Genomic DNA, 14412 nt, shown 5'->3' with positions numbered 1-14412 from the left:
TTCCTGGGAACTCTGGCCCGTGATTCCACCATTTTCCTGTGGGCCAGCAGTGCCTTGTCTTCTCTCCTCACCTAATTTAGATTCCATGACTCATTAGCACAATCATGCTATTGTAAATACTTCATTTGACCCTTTTATTCCCCATTGCAGGTGATGAGCAAAGCCCCTGAATAAACTCAACCATTTGCTTTTTCAGTCCCTGATTCTTAACACTAAAGATATTTAGCACTTCAAGTTTGTGACCACCACCCCCAGCTGCAAACACACTTCAAATTCCACTCTTGCCCCAAGTGAGTGTGTGCCCTAGGGTGGGTAAATTATTTAGAAAATTTTAAGATGCCTGGGCCCTACCCCAGAACAATTAAACCAATCTCTAGGGGTTGGGAAAAGTTTAGCATATCTTTAAGCTGCTTGGATGATTCTAACTGCAGCCAAGGTTAAAAATCACTGCCTTTACCACTTTCAGCGACCACACTTCTATGATAAATAGAAGCCATTAGTTAAGAATCCCTTCATCTTCTTACAGCAAATTCATAAAACCCTGGCAATTCTATCTCTAGATTATTTCCCAATGTATCCACATCTCGCCATCTCCACTGCTGCAACCCTGGCCCAACCCACCCTCATCTCATACCTGATCCTTGGAGCTTCTCATTGGTCTCCCTAATTCTTGTGCTACCCTACAAACCCCTCTCCACTCAGCATCCACACTGATTTCTTTAAATGTTGTAAACATTCTATGACTTTTCATCTCAGTAAGAATGTAATCCAAGCTCTTGGGCAAGGCCTTCAATATCTGTGTGAACTATCCCGTTTACCTAACATTTTTCGTGGTGATATTACTGTTTAAATAGCCCCCAAGCATTGCGCCAGGATTCCGTGGACTGTTCTTAGGCACATGGAGGCTGTGATGTGCCTTATGAAGATGATACATGTGTTAGATAAGCTTTTTACAGGCATTTACAGGCATAGTGCTTTGGCCATGAGCTCAATATTAATGAATCAACAACATATATTAAACAAAGTGTCTTTAAACAGAAACTCTTATAAAATACAGTTATATATTGATTGGCTGACAAAAATGTCACAGCCAGAAATTCATAGGAACCTAACTCTGCATTTCCCCTAGAAGAAATGGCTCCGTATTTGCTAAGTGATTTCATAGAACATAATGGCAACAGGTAACAAGAATCAACTGTATAATTTTCCTTCCTCCTGAAATACATTATTTAGAAATACCTTAATGAGGGACTATTTGTTGTAAATACACTCAGTGTTCATTTATTTATCTTTATTTTATCTTCATTCTTGAAAAATAGTTTCACTAAATGTGAAATATCAAATCAATAATTACTTTTTTAGGGTGTTTTCTCATTGTTTTCTATCTTACATTATTACTACTGAGAAATCAGCTATCAGGCTAGTTGTTGTACCTTTTTAGTAGTCTCTCTCTTTTTTTTTCTGATCACTTTTAGACATTCTCTTTGCTTTATTGGTCTAAAATCTGTTAAACTTCTTGGTTGGTGTTTTCCATCAGCTCTGAAAAATGTACAATTTTTTGTTTGTTTGTCTGTTTTGCCTTTGAGTATTGCATCTCCTCCATTCTCCCTTTCTGGGACCTTGAAGATATGTACTTTAGATCTCCTCAATCTATCCTCCACATCTCTATAACTCTCTAACATTTTCTATTTTTTGTCGGTGCTTATCTGCGACCATTTTCTTCAGATTAGTTTTCAAATCACTAATACTCTCATCATCTGTGCTATTCTGAATTTTAGCAATCCACTGACTTTCTAAGTTAAATTATTATGTATCATATCTTCTAACTTAAAGTCTTGATTCTTTTTCTTAAAATTGTTTTGTCTATTTTTTTATTCTCTTATTCGTTAGTTACTTGTGATGCTTTATTTTATCCTAAATATATACATTTTATTTTGTATCGGTTATTTCTGATATGTGTCATCTATGCAGTTCAGATTGTTCTGTTTGCTGTTCCAGCTGATACTTCTCTATGGTGATTCATTTTCTTGCCTTTTGATTTTTAATTTGTCTTCATAACCCTTGCACCTTTATATGTGATAAGTTTTTAAATTCTGGGCTTAAATTCTTTCCCTGTAGAGAAGATTTGCTTTTAGTTCTTTCAGGTATCTGAAGGTACATCTGTCCTGAGATCAACTAAATTTCCAGCTAAATTCACAAGATATAAACACTTGCCGAAGGCTACCAATGCTCTGGAGTGACATTTTCGTTGCTCATTCTACACCAAGCCAAAAAATGATATACTTGCATTTCTCTCCATACTCCCTGAAAGGCAGGTATTTCTGTAGTTCACCACTTGGTTATCATTTCTCAGAGTATCCTGATTCATGCAAAGAGAAAGGCTATCTCTAAACCCATCAGAATCAGAAAAGGTCCTCAGCAATCAATAGAGATCCTCAGGACACACATTTAATTTGGTATTTTTGGTCCTCGCAGTACTTTTCTGAATTCAAGGTTTATTATTTTTATGCTCTTAAGTATTAATGATTAATAATATTTTATTATTTTAAGTATTTTTAAAACATTTCTCTTTGTACATCTCTTTTGCCATACAGCCAAAAAGGGAAATCTAAATTAATGTTTCTGTTTAATAGAACTTGAAAAAGATATTTTTTTTACTATGATTATAGTAGAAAAACAAAACAAAACAAACAAAAAAAAAGGGGTAAATTCCCTGGAGTAATTGTTACGCTCTTATATTAGCCACCCTCTCAAACTAATAAAATAAAATACAGATAAATATATGTAATTTAACATAATTATAATTCATTACTGTATATAGACTATGTTACTACAATAAGGCAATAGTGATGCTGTATTATACTAGAGAAGATAATGATACATGTTATGGACTGAATTGTATTTCCCCCAAAATCATATGTTGAAACCTTAATTCAGTATGACTGTTTGTGTATATAGGGTGTTTAAGAAGATAATTATGGTTAAACGAGGTCATTAAGGTGGGGCCCTAATCAATCAGACTGATATCTTTAGAAGAAGAGAAAGAGACTCCAGGAGTATGGACACACAGAAGGAAGGCTATGTTGAGCACAGCAAGAATGCAGCCATCTGCAGTCCAGGAAGAAAGGCCTCACCGGAAACCAACTCTGCCCATACCCTGACCTTAGACTCCCAGCCTCCAGAACTGTGAGAAAATAAATTTCTGCTTAAGCTACCCAGTCTATGATGTTTTGTTATGGCAGCCCCAGCAAACTAATACAATATATACCACACATTTAAAAATCTTAGTTAAAAATTAATGCACATTCAAAACGAAAAGATATATTTGTGTTAATATTATTGCTGCCTTCTAGCATTCAGTACAAGTATTTTCCAAAACAATATAGAGCAGAACAAAACAAAACAACAAAACTTCCCAATGTCAGTAAAACTTAATTGACATTGCAATCATTGCATCAAAAAAGCAGTCATTCATACTATTCAATATGTAATGCTTAACATTTTTTGATACCTGTCAATAAAATATTTTACTGGCATCTCATCTAGAAAAATCATAAAGACTTTTGCAGTAATAAATTAAATTTGTTCAAGCAAGAAAATATATCTTACAAACAATACTTCCTTACCACTTTGTCAAATAGGTGAAGAAAGAAAAATAGGGAGCAAACATGAGTTAAGCCTATTCGCAAGTGAAAAATGGGGGGGGGGGACTTTTTTTAACTCAATGGATAATGAATATACAACATATTGAGAATTGTACACTCAAAGCAGTTCTGATGGGAAAATTTATGGATTTAAATTTATAAGAAATGATGAAAATTCAAAGCGCTAAGCTTCCATTTCAAAAGACTAGAATAGAACAAATCAAATCAAAACTTCAAAAAAAGAAGAAGAAGAATGGAAATAAAGGAAAAAGCAGAAGTCAATGAAATAGATAATGAATGTAAGATTGATCAAGAAAAACAGAATGAAAACACATATTATCAGTATAAAAAAGACAAAAGGAACTATAGACATTAAAGGAAACTAAACAGATACTATGAATAATTTTATACCGATAAATTTGAAAATTTGGATGAAATAGACAAATTCATTTAAAAATACAACTTAAAACAGACCAGAGACAAAATAGAAAAATTAAAATACACAACTATCAAGTTGAAGCCATCATTTTAAACCTTCCTAAAAATGTAACTCCAGACCCACATAACTTTATCCATGAATTCTTCCTAACCAACCCACCATAAACCCTTTAGATAAAAACAAAACAAAACAAACAAACCAAAAAAAAAAAGAAAAAACAGGAAAATGTTCCCAACATTTTTGGAAGGGCCAGCACAAGCTGATGAGGACCAAATAAACTTTGAAACAAAAAGTTACTTACTAGTCTTTCTCATAAACATATTTACATAATCCTAAATAAGATATTAGTAAATATAACTCAGCAATATCTAATAAGGATTATACAACATGATCAAGTGAAGTTTATTCCAAAAATGCGAGGGTGATAAATCAATTCGTAGGACAAAAAGAAAGATATTTATCAAACACCTGAGTTTTGAGATGGAGATGTTTGCAATGTAATTTTTTTTTGTACAATCTGAAAAATTTCTCTTTCTGAATAAAATTAAGCAAACTATATTGGTAAAAGCCAAACAAGTTAAAACACTGGGATATAAAATCAATTCTGAAATACTTTCAATGTGTGTCTGTACAAATGGTTTAAGCCAAAACTTTAATAAGTAATCTCAAATTCAGATTTAATCTGAGTTTGCAGTTGCATTTTATTTCAAGAAGCAAAAGCAAACTCTAATATGTTATTTCCCAGAAGTATTCAATGAGTTCTCTTCAAAGCATTTTTCTTACAAATCCAATGATTTATAGGTTAAACCTATAAATAATATTTATAAATGCATGTTTCCAGTGAATTACAAAATTATTCTAGGCTACCACACAAAGAAAGGATGTTTGCACTTTCCCATTACCTGAGAGCAATACATCTAATTTTTTGCCTAGTGTCAGTGAATGGCCAAGATATCAGCAACTTCCCATTGTATAGCAGAATTTAGTATATACCAAAGTGATGATAATGCTACAATTGAACCTATTAACAGCAGGTAGCTTAAACATTTCTCTCATTAGAAATATGCTGAGTCTATATTTCAAGCAAATATGGTATAAAATTAATTCAGCTATAAACTAAATTTCATTGCTTTTAAAGTAGTTCCATAACAGATATTTCATCTCTCTCTAGTTAATTAATTGAATGTTATATCATGTAACCAAATTTTAGCATAGTAAAATTTTCCAGTGGGTTATTTCAAATATGAGTCTTCAACATCTTATTCAAAGTAATAAATTATAGTTAAGATCAATTTAATATTACATTCCATTAAGATTTTGAATTGTAACTTTGTAACTAACCAATTGAGGATTTTATAGCTACATATACTGTTGTTAATCAAGTTTTATTTTCTTTATTGGTCATAATAAAGTACTAAGAGTATCCCCTAAAATGTCCATAAACCTAATTCTCATTTTTACTTGAAATATCTGTTCAATAATCTTACAAAGTTCACAGATACTACAAACATATTTCAGTATATTTTCCCAGTTACCTAAAAAAGAGAAAAAGCTTAACAGTTAGGGCAATATATTGTTAAATAGACAAATACAATGTTCATGATTAAGATACATTCTTGAATACCAAAAATGTTTGGAAAATCTATATAACACCAGTTACCCATGAATTTTGTACTCAGTTAAGTTTGCTCCATGTAGAAGAAATAAGTAATTATTTATTTGGAGGGAAAAATAATTGAGGAATAAGTTCTTTACTAGTTTTTGCAGAATGAATTTACACACGAGTGCTAACATTGTCTTTTAGGTGTCAGAGGATGTGAGGAAAAGAAGACTCATGTCAGATGTCAAAGTCCTCAAAGAAGGCGGTGGCTTAACTGGGGGGGGTGGGTCAGAAGAAAACAGCAGCCAGCCGGTCACTGGGCTGTATATTCAGGTGGCATACACCTAAAAGCAGGAGAGTATAAAAGTGACAACAGAAACAAAGAGAACATCAAAAGCAGAGCCTAATTCAGTGTCTGCCAAAGATTGCACCTTCATAGGAAGGAAGGAAGGAAGGAAGGAAGGAAGGAAGGAAGGAAGGAAGGAAGGAAGGAAGGAAGGAAGGAAGGAAGGAAGGAAGGAAGGAAGGAAGGAAGGAAGGGTAAGGACCTCAAAGAAGAGTTTAATATTTATTAAGTCAGGAAAACAAGGGCACATGCTGAAAGGAGGAGAGGTCTGAGAATGGGAGAGGGGTTATAGAACAGTGGGAAAAGAGGCAGATCATCTATCCTATAATATTGACAAGTTAGTATCAGTGCTCAAAAATATTTGCTGATAGGATTAATGGAATCCAAGAAGAAATGATGATGGAAGCACAAGGCCATAGCTCTTTGGGAAAACATTTCTCCCTATACACCCATAATGCCCTTTAAAACACTCATCACTTGTTTAAGAGTCTGACCTCCCAAGTAGACTGTATGTTTTATGACTGAAGGAACCATGTTTAACATTTCACCTCTTGTTCCCAGAACCTACTATGGTGTTTGACACATAATAAATATGAATAAATGTGAATGGTAACAGAAGGAAAGAAGAGAAGAAGAGATGGAAAGAGGGAGAAAAATGAGATGGAATGAGGAAGAGAGGAAAAGGGACAAATAATGGGAAAAAGAGGGTTGAAAAATAAACCACCCTCACTAGTCTTTAAATTGATTCGATGAGGGAAATTTTCCTGAAGAACATAGATGCAAAAATCCTCAATAAAATATTAGCAAATTGAATTCAATAATACATTAAAAGAATTACACACCAAGATCAAGTGGGATTTATTTTATGAATGCAAGGCTGTTCAACATCTGCAAATTAATTAATGGGATACACCAAATTAACAAAATGAGGCATAAAAATCATATGAACATCACAATAGTTGCAGAAGACAGCATTTGACAAAATTTAACATTCATTCATGATAAAATCTCTTGGCAACCTGGGTATAGGGGAAAAATACCTTAACATAATAAAGACCATAAATGACAAGCCAACAGCTAACATCATACTCAATGTACAAGAAAAGAACGCTCACTTTTGCCACTTTCATTCAACATAGGACTGGAAGTCATAGCCAGAGCAATTGGCCAAGAAAACGAAGTAAAAAGTGTCCAAATCAGAAAGGAAGAAATCAAATTGTCTCTATATATAGATGACATGATGTTATGTAGAAAATCCTAAAGACTCTACCAATAAACTTAGAACCAACAAATGAATTTAGTACAGTTGCAGGTTACAAAATCACTATACAAAAAACAGGTGCATTTCTATACACTAATAACAAACTATTGAAAAGGGAAATTAAGAAAACAATTGTATTTATAAGTGCATCAAAAAGGATAAAATATCTAGGAAAAATTTAACCAATGAGTTGAGATTCGCACACTGAAAACTAAGACATTGATGAAAGAAACTGATGAAGACAGAATAAATGGAAAGACAGTCTATGCTAATGGATTAAAATAATTAATATTACTAAAATGTCCATGCTTCCCAAAGCAATCTATAGATTCAGTGCAATCCACATCAAAATTGCATGTGATTTTTCACAGAAATAGAAAAAAACAATCCTAAAATGTGCATAGAACCACAAAAAAACATTGAATGGCCAAAGCCATTGCTCTTGAGAACAAACAAACCTGGAGGCTTCACAATTCTTGATTTCAAACTATATTAAAAAGCTACATTATCAAAAAGATATGGTACTGGCATAAAAACAGACATGCTGATCTTTGGAACAGATAGAAACAAACCTATACACACATGGTTATAATTAATTTATAACAAAGGAGTCAAAAATACAGAAGGGGGAAAGGATAGTCTATTCAATAGGAAAACTGGACAACTACATGCAAAATAATGAAACTGGATCCCTATCTTGTACCATGCATAAAAATCAACTCAAAATGGATTAGAGACATGAATGTATGACCCAAACCCATAAAACTCCTAGAAGAAAACGTAGAGGGTAAGCTTCTTCATATCTGTCTTGGCAATGATTTTTTTGGACTTGACACCAAAAGCAAAGACAACAAAAGCAAAAATAGACAAGTGAGACTACATCAAACTAAAACACTTCTACACAGCAAGGAAACCATCAACAAAATGAAAAGGCAACCTACAAAATGGGAGAAAATATGTGCAAACCATATAGCTGATAAGGAGCTAAAATTCAAAACATATAAAGAATTCACACAACACATAGCAAAAAAAGGAAGAAGAAAAAGAAAAATCTGATTTTAAAAACGGGTAGAAAGTCTGAATAGACATTTTTCCAAAGAAGACATCCAGATGGCTAACTGGTACACAGAAAGATTATCAACATCACTAATCATTAGGGAAGTACAAATCAAAACTACAATGAAATAGCACTTCATACCTGTTAGAGTGGCTATTATCAAAACGACAAAAAATAAGCATTGGCAAGGATGTAGAGAAAAGGAAATTCTTGTGCACTGTTGGTGGGAATGTAAATTGGTTCAGCCACTGCGAAAAACAATATGAAGTTTCCTCAAAAAATAAAAAAATAGAACTACCATATGATCTAGCAATTCCATTTGTGAGTATATATCTGAAAAAAAATGAAATCACTTTCTTAAGGAAATATCTGCACCCCATGTGTGTTTCAGCATTGTTTATAATAACCAAACATGGAAAAAACCTAAATGTCCATCAGTAGATGACAAATGGATAAAGAATATGTATATTCTTTATACATACATATTTCTTTATACATAACTAAGAGTGTGTGTGTGTGTGTGTGTGTGTGTGTATTATTTGTCCATAAAAAGGAAGGAAATCCTGCCACTTACAACATGAATGGAACTTAAGGACATTATACTAAGTGAAATAAGTCAAAGAGAGAAAGACAAATACTGGAATACTGAATTTCACTTTTATATGAAATCTAAAAAAAAAAAAAACTCAGAGGAATGGAGAACACTGTGGTGTTTGCCAGAGGCAGATGTTAGGGGGTGGGGTGGGGTGTGAGGGGCATGGCTAAAGGAAGTCAAAAGATATAAACTTCCAGTTATAAGATAAATAAATTCTGGGGATGTCACTGTAGTTACAATATTGTATTGCATATTTGAAAGTTGTTAGTAAGTTGATCTTAAATATTCTCATCATAGAAAAAAAATTGATAACTGTGACGTGATGAACTTATAAACTTTTTATACAAATTAACTCGCCGTGTATATATATATACGTATATATATATATATATATAAAATCAGTATATTGTATGCCTTAAACTAATACAATGTTTATATCAATTATATCTCAAAAAAACTGAAAAAAATAAAATAAAATAAACTGATTTCCTGAGTCATTGCCCAAATTATGACAAAACAACATCCCACTATTTCAATTCTAAACAATGCCAAATTTAATAAAAATGTTTCCAAGGTTTCCGTATCAGTATGATTTCAAATTTTCTGCTCCAGTTTTCCCATAAATATACTTCTACCTGACAGGTTTGGTATCTCAATTAATGTTCTGAAAAATTACAGCCATTGGTACTATAACTTAAAACAAAGAATTTTATTAATTTTACTTACACTCTATGACCTTAAAAGTTATAAAGTCTTACATTTGAGAAGGACCTTCGACCATTTTCTCTCCTAAAGCAGGAGATCTTTCCAACATGCCTATGAACTACAGGTTTTGCTGAAACCCCTGTAGCCCCAGGGAGCTTAGTAACCTGGGAAGGGACCCCTTCTGTTAGCAGACACTTCTTCTACTTGGCAAGAACACTCATCATCCATTACCAATTTCCTATGATAGTTCTCTGGTTGATTTCTTCTGAATCCATAAATATTTATTATTTTAAAATTGTTAAGTTAATGAAAACTTGTTATTTTAAAAAGTAGTCAAAGAATGCAGGTAAAATCAAAGACCCCTTTGACCACAACTTATAGTCTCCTTTTTAAAATTTAATTCATTCTTCATATAACTAGAAACAGAAGGGTATCCTAATGCCTTTCTTGCTCATAAACAGAATGACTTTTCTCTGCCATTTGTACAGCACTGTGACTTTTACTGTAATATTATTTTTATTTAAACATTCACCGTATTTTGTAGGTCTCAGTGAGTAATTTTAAATTATCACAAATTCAGATTTGCCAGATCTGCATGTGGGCAAGTCTTTCTCAGTAAGTTGTTCCTAATTTATCCTATTAGAAACATCCAAGTATGAATGCTGAGCGTGAAGCAGTCCAAATAACACTACAACATGATTCTTCAGAGCCAAATATAACCACATTTTGCACAGGTTTTTAGTTTTATTGGGGTCTTGCTGCAACTAAAATGCATCCATACTGAAATACATCAGTCATTGAATCATAGTACTGAAATGAACTTTGGAGATTGCCTAGTCCATTTATCCATTGCAAGAACTGCTTCTCCAACATAAATAGTGCATTTGTATATCTCCTGGGAATAAGGAATTTGCAAGTTTATAAGGGAATTAGTCCCATTGTTAAAAGGATCTTAGATTATAAATTGAAAAGAAAGGTCTCCTTATGACTTCTATCCATTTATCCCATTTCTATTATTTGAATGCATATAAAACAAATCTACTGCCCTTCTATTAATGTTCTTCAGACTCTTAAACATGTCAGGAAGAACTACTACATGAATATGTTCATGTTTTAGCATAGTCAAGGCTTATTGAGCAAATATTACTGGCATGTTAGATTAAAAGATGTATGAATGGCAAGTCTTGAAAGTTAAAGACAAGTATCTTCCCTGGAGCTATTCATTTATTTTTCAAAAGGTAATAAACTTAAGGATCACCATTTTTTTCTCCCTGAGATGATTTACATTATTTACATTGCAGAGCAAAGCTCTGTCTCACCTCCCTCCCTTTTTCCCCTCATTCCTAACCCCCCTCTTCCTCTCTCTCTTTCTCTTTCTCTCTCTCCATCTCCCTATGTCTCTCTCTATATATCCACCCCAGAGATAAAGAGAACAGCTCTGCCATCCCCTAAAAAAGCTCTGAGATTCATAATTTTGGAGTTCCTGTCCCTACTGTATGTACAGGTGACATCTTTCCTCATTATGTCACACCATGGGGGTTTGGGAGGTACGGAATTGATTAAAATGTTCTGTGAGTAATTAAAAGTCTATCTCTGAGATAGAAACCTATTATTTCCTGTCAGAATAAAATAAATACATATAATGACTTAGCAAAAGATAGCTATTATTAAGACTTCTCTTCTTCAGGGCAAACATTTTGAGATTCCTCAAGCCTCAAGCTAATTATCATTTCCCTCAGCACATTAATCATTGCTCACTATTAGCATGCCAGTTTGCAATGTCTTCCATAAAATAGGACTCTGAACTACAATAAGTAAAATCTAGGAAACAGAAAATGTATGTCAATCTTCTTAATCCAACTTTTTACATTTTTTTATTAGTATACGGAAAAGGGGGCAACTCTCGGTGCCTCTGTGTTGTTGATGCATGGCATTAGTCTTCCTTAGACTAAGTTAACTTGCAAAACTCTCCCCAGCCTTCCGCAAGTCTGACTTTGTATATCTCCTATAGATATTTCTTGGCAGTCTTGGAATCCTGCCTGCAGACTTCTGGAAGAAATCAACAGCCTTTTGAGTCACAGTATTGTCTCAGGAGATTGAAAGTAGGTCCTAACATCTGCTTTCAACTTGTCTTCAAATATGATCACATAAAATATACTGAATTATGAATTCAACTTTTAAGTTATGCATTTGTGCAAGGTGAACTCTTTATGCAATAGTCAATGTTATGGGGGGGAGCATGTGTTACTTAAGAACACTTGTCCTCATTTAACATAAGGCAAATGAAACCAAAGTAAAAGCTTCCCTAAAATCTCTAAGTATGTGATATGATGATTTTGAGTTTGGATTCTTGAAGGCTAAGAATTTACACAGAGCACACCATCAAATAGTTGGCCAACAACTACAAGTAATAATCCTTCTTGACCATAAACTCTCACTCATTTGATGTGAACATTTTTATGTCTCCTAGAAACATTTTAGGACATTTCCTGGTCTGACACTTCAGGTGGTATCTCTAAAACATTTACAATTCTGAAAGAGATAATTTAGTAAACAGTCATGTATTATCTGCAAGATAAATTTGAATAAGTAGAAAGCCATCTTTTTAAAATAAATGTTCTATTAGAAAAATGAACCCATTTGTTACATGATCTTTTACTTACCTGACCAATTTGATCCCTCCTTCTGTTTTCTTAAAAACATTCCTATTATGTACTATAAACAACCTAGCCCATAAACTTTCAGAGATATGATTAAGTATCTTTTAAAAACCAGTTAGAATCCTAGGTTTCCTGTTCGTTTGGTTTTTTGTTGTTTTCGTTTGTTTGTTTTTTAGTTTCAGGTATAGGTTCCTGTTCTTAACCACTGTCCAAGTCAATTTGAAATTTTAGTTACTAATCCTCCCTTAACAATAATTATCAGCAAGGGTTAATTTATATAATTACTATAAAGTAAAACACAATGGATCAATTTTTTTACCTATAAATATAGATACTCAAAGCAGTATGTCCTTGTGCCTCATCTCCAAATTTCTCACATCTCTATAGCCTGGCTTTATTCTAAACAAAGGGAACAATTTTATTATTTTAACTGGTAACGTCATTCCTCACAGACTTGCCTGTATTCATTATTTCTATTCTGGTGTTCATTTTTAGAACTTTGCCTTAGTGATTGAACAGCTTTCAAAAAGAGCAACTTTGTGTCTGAACAGTGGGCTTGTTTCTGTAATGCCCCGGTTGACAGAGTACAAGATACTTAAAGGGAGTTTACCTAGCAAATTTTCACTGAATCTGGCAATCGTCCACACTTCAAAAGCTAGGAAGTCCCAGTGAGCCCTGAATTGTCAGCTAATTTTAGCTAAAAATCATTCTTACAGTGGGTTTCTTTCATTAGTTATGCTTAAGAACCAGTTAATTGTCAGCATGGTGTTAAAAGCAACTTTTTCCAAAGGTTTCCCAGTTGTATTAAAGCCCTTTTGAACTCCACTGTCACTGAAAGCCCGTGATACTCACTCCTGAGAGGTGTTCAGCCGCAGTTCCATCTCCTGTCTCCCACGGCAGCTGATCCACGTACTCAAGTGACAACTCAGCACAGTGATCCCAGCCTTTCTAAGAACAATGCTGCTCCAGGTCTTTTTATTTTTCAAGATGAGGCCCTATGGAGACAAAATATTGGATGAAATCATGATCATTATCATTATTACTATTATCAATCTCTGAAAATTAGGCCATCTGTGTTTTCCTGAGATCATTCCCCTCTCAACAACAAAAGTCAACAAAAACAAACAAACAACAAAAACAACACAGTGGCTTAGCATACACATCAGCACTTTTAATATAGCTCAAATTAGTTTAGCTATCGCTCAAAACAACACTTCATTGTTTCAGGTTGTTAACCACAATGTCTTATAAAATGAAGCATGTTTACTGTCATTTTGCAAAAGTCATTTCTTCCTTTATGAATATGGCAACAAAGAATTTCAAAGATACCAGTGTGAGATTGTTATCGTGCACCAGCCAAAGCCGTCAGGCCTCATTACCTCCAAGACAAAAATTACAGACTAATGTATTAAATGCTTGAATAGAAACGCTCTGCGCTCCATCCGGTTGTGTGGTAATGGGATGACACCAGCAGCCCACAGGCCGAACTACAGCCGTCTCCCCTCCCCCTTAGCATCGCAGTGCACAGAAGTGGAGGGATGATCAACCTCCACGTCAAAATCGAATTGCTCGATTTATTGCCAGCAGGATCCAGCAGCGCTGCTGTTCCTGTGAATGCAATGCATTCATTTCAGCAAACCCCATTTCAAGGGGTCTGTCACGAAGTAAACACACTTCTTATCTGGCTGAATATTAGCATAGCAGCTCCCAGCCCCCAATTCATCGCTTTTAAAAAAGAAACTAGAAGTCAATTTAAGGGATTTGTTCTGATTCTATAAAACAAATTGCTTTCAGTGATTTTTTTTTTTTTTTAATGATGTCATTCTGGCTGAAGTGGATTTTTTTCCCTAAGTATTTCTAATTTTCCAGTCACTTTTGAAAAATATACTTGTGTTTCTGTAGGAGGTTTCTACTTCTAGACTTCACCGATAAGTCTTTGAACACATTTTGCATCCCCAAAACGGACTGGCGAGGTCACACTTTTTAAAATCTATCACACTGACAATGACAATGAACTTTGCCTTCTCCGGCTTTGTCATCTATCATACACACCTGGCCAACAAAGAACTCAAAATTATCTCCTCCGCCTGAATTTAAGCTGTGAA

At 33.9% G+C, this 14412-nt stretch overlaps 1 long non-coding RNA gene across 1 annotated transcript in view; it reads right to left on the bottom strand.

Annotated features, from left to right (window-relative positions):
* Positions 1-13693, bottom strand: part of LOC141572198 (uncharacterized) — a 219567-nt gene extending 205874 nt beyond the window's left edge. The window contains exons 1-2 of the long non-coding RNA XR_012497430.1: positions 13637-13693; positions 13160-13302 (exon numbers count right to left, since the gene is read on the bottom strand). This is a non-coding gene — a long non-coding RNA (uncharacterized LOC141572198). The remainder of the gene's footprint in view (positions 1-13159; positions 13303-13636) is intronic.
* Positions 13694-14412: the final 719 nt, after the last annotated feature.

This window comes from Rhinolophus sinicus, linkage group LG01 (assembly GCF_036562045.2).
Source record: "Rhinolophus sinicus isolate RSC01 linkage group LG01, ASM3656204v1, whole genome shotgun sequence".
Classification (NCBI taxonomy): Eukaryota; Metazoa; Chordata; class Mammalia; order Chiroptera; family Rhinolophidae; genus Rhinolophus; species Rhinolophus sinicus.
This window is presented reverse-complemented; position numbering and strand designations above follow the sequence as displayed.